The sequence below is a fragment of the Neoarius graeffei genome, chromosome 14, assembly GCF_027579695.1.
Source record: "Neoarius graeffei isolate fNeoGra1 chromosome 14, fNeoGra1.pri, whole genome shotgun sequence".
In the NCBI taxonomy this organism is placed as follows: domain Eukaryota; kingdom Metazoa; phylum Chordata; class Actinopteri; order Siluriformes; family Ariidae; genus Neoarius; species Neoarius graeffei.
The window spans coordinates 559,774-564,931 of NC_083582.1; the positions used below are offsets into that span (position 1 = coordinate 559,774).

Here is a 5,158-nt window from a genome sequence, read left to right on the forward strand (position 1 = left end):
AGGCAGAGGATTCTTGGTCCGAACTTCAGCGTTCGTGAGGAAAAGTCTCTGATCAGAATAATATGCACAGCGCTTTAATCAGGAGGAATCTGGTCGCTTCTAATTATAAATTAAAACTGCGTTTGAGCGGCAGTCGTGACGCCACTTCTAATACGAATAAACCGGTTGTAACTCAGGTTGAGTTTAAAGATCGTGCTATTCTGGACTTTTACCTTGGCCAGTGGTTAAGCACAGAACACGCTGGCTGGTGAATCTTGCAAGAAAGAAGTGTTTCGGGTTTGAGAGCATCTCTTTTGTGTGTCTAGATTCCTTGGAATCCGGACATGAGAGACCAAGAGCGGAGCTTCCGCCTGGACTTATGCGCGCATGGCGGACTGACGTAGATGATCCCGCCCACGCGTGACGTAGGTCACGCGGAAGAAGACTGGGAGTTGTAGTTCTTAGAGACAAAATGGCGGCATGATACCTACAATGTGATGGTTATAAATAGTGTGAGAAATACCCGTCAATATTCCGTGGGAGGTGTGACCTAAATTTCCTCAACATGCAGCAGGCCTATACCAGAATCAAGCTATCGGAAACTTTTTTTTTTATTCCGCTGCTACTATCGTAGGCTACTAACGATATCTACACATCAAGGCATGTTTTGGAGCTCAGCAGGGATCGTGTAGAACATAGGCTTCTGAGTACATTTTTCACAAGCTTTAGCTTGGAGAAAGACCTCTCCACTGTTGCAGTGGACACTGGAATCGTGGCATATATTCTCATCATTTCCTCCAGTGCTGGGAAGATGTCATGTCCACTGTTGTCTCTTAGCATTCTTAAGATCCCCTTCAGTGTGAGAGTGTCTGGGAAAGAAGCATGGAAAACTCTGAGCTCTGTCTTCAGCTTCTCTTCTTCTCCTCCATAGAATTCACACAGTGTGTGAATAGTTTCAGTAGAGTCAGGACCCATGGCGTCTTTACCTACCCAGTTACTTGCCTTTGTGAAACTGTGGAGTGCACTGAGTACTTTGAAGGACTGTGTCTTCCCATCTCCCTTAAATCTCCTATGTAGTTCCTGAAAAAGAACATCAAGGAATGGATAGTACATTTTCACTCTGTAGTACTCTTCCACTGATTTGAAAGAGTGGCTCTCTGTGACTGCAGTAGAACTGTGTGTATACTTTGCAGGAACCTTTCTCTGCCTTTTCTGTCCTGGGGGGACTGTGGGGATGTTGATCCCAGAAGCCTCTGCCTTTTCTGTGGCACTCTTGAACAGTTTGGAAAACTGTTCTTCTGCTCTCAGATTGGATAAGGTATCCATGACTCCCCCAACAACACCATATGCAGTGGACAGGTCAATATCCTGGTTCTGCAGTGCATCAGATGCAACTGCAGTGACATCAAAAACTGGTGTGGCTATCGCAAGGCACAGTACAAACTCAAAGTCAATGGCATTAAGGTACATTCTTGCATCACCAGCAGCAGTATCTGGAGGCTTGTGGACTGTTAGATCAGTGAGGACCTTCACCACAGAATCCATCACCTTGTTGAGGGCCTTTAGTGCCTTCTCCCTACATGCTCAGCGTGCGTCAGAGAGCTTCTGCAGTTGAATGACACGTTCTCCAGGGTGCAGGTCCTGTTGGCATTTTACAAATGTCGTGTGTCTTTTTGTTGAGACAGTGAAGAACTATCTTTAATAATAATAATAATAATAATAATAATAATAATAATAATAATGTCATATTATTATTATTATTATTATTATTATTATTATTATTATAAGCATGCACAGTAGTAGCAGAGACAATAAACTTTAGATCTGTATCTCGGACTTGTAGCCTAAATCAGACCTGTAGTGAGGTAAATATGATCCGCCATGAACAAGGTGAATTTTATTTTGAAATTTAATACGGCATTTTATTTTGTATTTTATACTCGATTTCCTGTACCATGCAAACTTCTCTGTGCTGCTCGATGCGCCGTACTCCAACGTCCAGCAAAAATAGAAACTGACACATAACTAGTGTTGCCACCTGTCCCGGTTTTTCCTGATTGTCCCGGATTTTCATGGTCTGTCCCGGAAAAAAAAAAAAAAAATCCGGGACACTGAATGTCCCGGTGTTTTGTACATGATGGGCAAAATGTGTATTTCAACTTGCGAGCCAACTGAGAACCAGTTTGCTTTTCCATAGCTCGCCCGTGCTAAGCGCCACTAAGCGGAGCCACATCATCACATCGCTGAATACGTCATTACATCGCTGTATACGTCACTTACGTCGCTGTATACGTCAGTTACGGCGCTACATTTACATAAACCTTGGCACGAATATCAAAGCAAAAACACGGAAGAAGCAGCAGTAACAATAATAATAATAATAATAATAATAATGGATGACTTCGCGTTTGTACAGCTGCTGCTTCTCGGCGCTTAAAAATGGCAATCTTTCGTGGTCTTGTTATTGTTGTTGGTCTTAACAACTCCGCCCCCCCGCTGATGTAAGCGGTTCTTTCCTCTGGCCCAGTAGAGAGTTGGTGCTAGCCTGGAACCGGCTTGGACTGATAAAAGAAACAGACTCTCTGTTGCAATGGTGAAGGCTGAGCTTCAAGTCAGGCTAAACTTTCAGTTGTCCTGTACTGAGTTCAAGACATTCATTGAAAATCAGCCAGGACTCATAGCAGCAGCAAAGAAAAACACCAAATATAAATGGAAGATTAGGTAAGGTTTTGGTGAATTAAATGAAATAGTGTAGTGTAGTACATACTCCTGTATGTACTGTATGTGCCCAGTTATATCAGCTACATGTCCTCCTATGTATTTGTTTAGCCAAGAGCAGCAGAGGCATAGGCAAGCACAAGCAAAGCACACACCACACTCTAAGCAATCAGGTAAGCTGTTTGACACTACACCTTACATTGTTACATTCAGGTATTCTTAGATACAATGAAAAATTATATTATTTATTTTTTTTCCACATAAGCAAACAAACAGAACTTAATTATGTATTCCCCTTTTACCTGTGCCCACTACTGCTCCCAGGTGTCCACAACCAAAAACTGTTGGAAATAAACCAAAATACTGAAGACCTAGCCTAGTAAACTAGACCCACCCGCGGGCAAAAATATTTTTGCCTAGCGAATGGGTCTAGCCTCGCACCATGTAAACAAAAACACTCCGGGCATCAAATCGTGCCCGCCAATCACAACGCAAGGTTTTTGTTTGGATTCTTTGGGCGGGCTTTTGCAGGAGTGATGACAAAGCTGCACGACGCTGGAGAAAGCGCAGCAGGAAAGATGGCTACGGCTAGTGAACAGCGTGCGTTTGACTCCGCTTTGGAATCAGTTTTAGAAGAATTAGACTTGGAGTTTTCATTGAAACATGAGCAGGAAGAGGCTCTCCGCTCATTCCTTTTCAAGAAGGACATTTTCGCTGTTTTGCTGACCAGCTATGGCAAAAGTCTGATCTACCAGCTGGCTCCGCTCATAGCCAAAAGGATGGGCTAGTTTGTGCAGTACGAAGAATTAATAAACAGCTTTAAAACATTATTTTTTGATTGTTTCTTATTTTCCCGTTATTTTAAATTTAAGGGAAATTATTTCACCAAACACCACTAAATAAAAACTCTCAAAAACAGTTTAAGCAAACCCTTGAAAAACACTTGGGAAAAAAAATGAGTGTATGTTAAGTATGTGGTACAGACTCCAAACTTGTGGTCATTATCTCCAAACTTCTTAATATCTAGAACATGTTTATTAATTAATACGCATTTTGAAAAATTATTTATTTCAAGGTCTCCCCCACTGCTTTCTGTCGCTCTGACTACGTCACAGTCACTGTTGCGCTGATTGGTCAGAGCGTTGGCCTATACGCACAGAGACAGTTTGAAAGACAGCGGTTTGTTCCTCCTACCCGCTTCGGAAATGTCTACGGATCGAGGCCAGACTAAATATTCACATTTAGTCTGGCTTGCCAGGCTAATGAAGACCTGCTATATTATGTAAAGCAATTAACTAAACAAATAACTAGCAAAAGCGTCATTTTTACTAATTAGAGCAATACAATTTCAGCGTAGAAGGGCGATTTTTGTCTTGGGTTAGATGTGCGAAGGGCGCCGTTGCTTACAAGCAAAAAGGTCGATTGGATGGTCGAAATGTCCAGGATTTTTGTCAGACACAGGTGGCAACCCTACACATAACATTGTTTTTTTCTGAAACATAACCCACATTTGATTTGAGCACGTTGTGGAAGACGCACTTCCTGCTTCCTGAGTTGTTCGCGCCAAGTCCTTTTTTCCCGTGAGTGCCGGCGTTAATTACTAATCCTTTTTTAACTTTTTTCTACAAATAAATTTCCAGTATCCTCTTCATTTTTATTGTACTGTCGCTTTCATTTTTGTACTTTTCACTTTCGCTTTCCTTTTTCCGTTTTTTTTCCCCGTTTTTTTCTCTTTCTTTTTTCGGAAGAACACCGAGACCGGAAGCTTTCTTTTTCTCTCCTCCTGTGTAAAGACCACAAGCGGAGGCCATCCACATCTGATCTGCTTTAATATCAACAGATCTTCATTTAAGGTACGTGAATCTTTTTATCATGGCACACCTTCAGCCTGTTCAGTGTGCTGAGTGCAGGATGTTTAGTCATTCTTCCTCCGTCACTAGCGATAGCTTTATTAGCTTTACTTGTGATAAGTGCAGATTAGTTAGCTCTCTGACGGAGAAGATTACAGTGCTAGAAGCGCGTATCCAGGCTTTAGAGCAGGTTAGTGAGCATGAGAATAGTGTAGTTTCTGTTAGGGAAAGTCTGGACGCCCTAGGTGGAGTTAGCAATCCCCCAACTCCGGCATTAGAGCCCTTACAGTGGGGCGAATGGGTGACGGCTCGGCGGCATAAACGTAGAGCCAAAGCTACCACTGAGGCTCGCCCACGGGAGCACCACTCCTCTCCGCATCACGTGTCGAACAGGTTTGCTCTCCTTAGTGATGCACACACTGAGAAACCTGAAAGAGCTCTGGTTATAGGGGACTCTATCATACGGCACATGAAATTAGCTCAGCCTTTAGGGGCACCAGCAGCTTTAGTCAGGAACCAGGGCGCCGGACATAGCAGGTAATCTTAGGGTCCTAGGCAAGCACAGGTTCTCAAAGATAGTTATCCATGCAGGAGCTAATGATATACGCCTT

General features: G+C 42.9%; 1 long non-coding RNA gene across 1 annotated transcript; it reads left to right on the forward strand.

Moving 5' to 3' along the window:
* Nucleotides 1-2,574: 2,574 nt before the first annotated feature.
* On the forward strand, nucleotides 2,575-3,094 carry LOC132897417 (uncharacterized). Its single transcript, XR_009656312.1, has 3 exons — nucleotides 2,575-2,700; nucleotides 2,809-2,870; nucleotides 3,022-3,094. It is a non-coding gene; the product is annotated as an uncharacterized LOC132897417 (long non-coding RNA).
* Nucleotides 3,095-5,158: the final 2,064 nt, after the last annotated feature.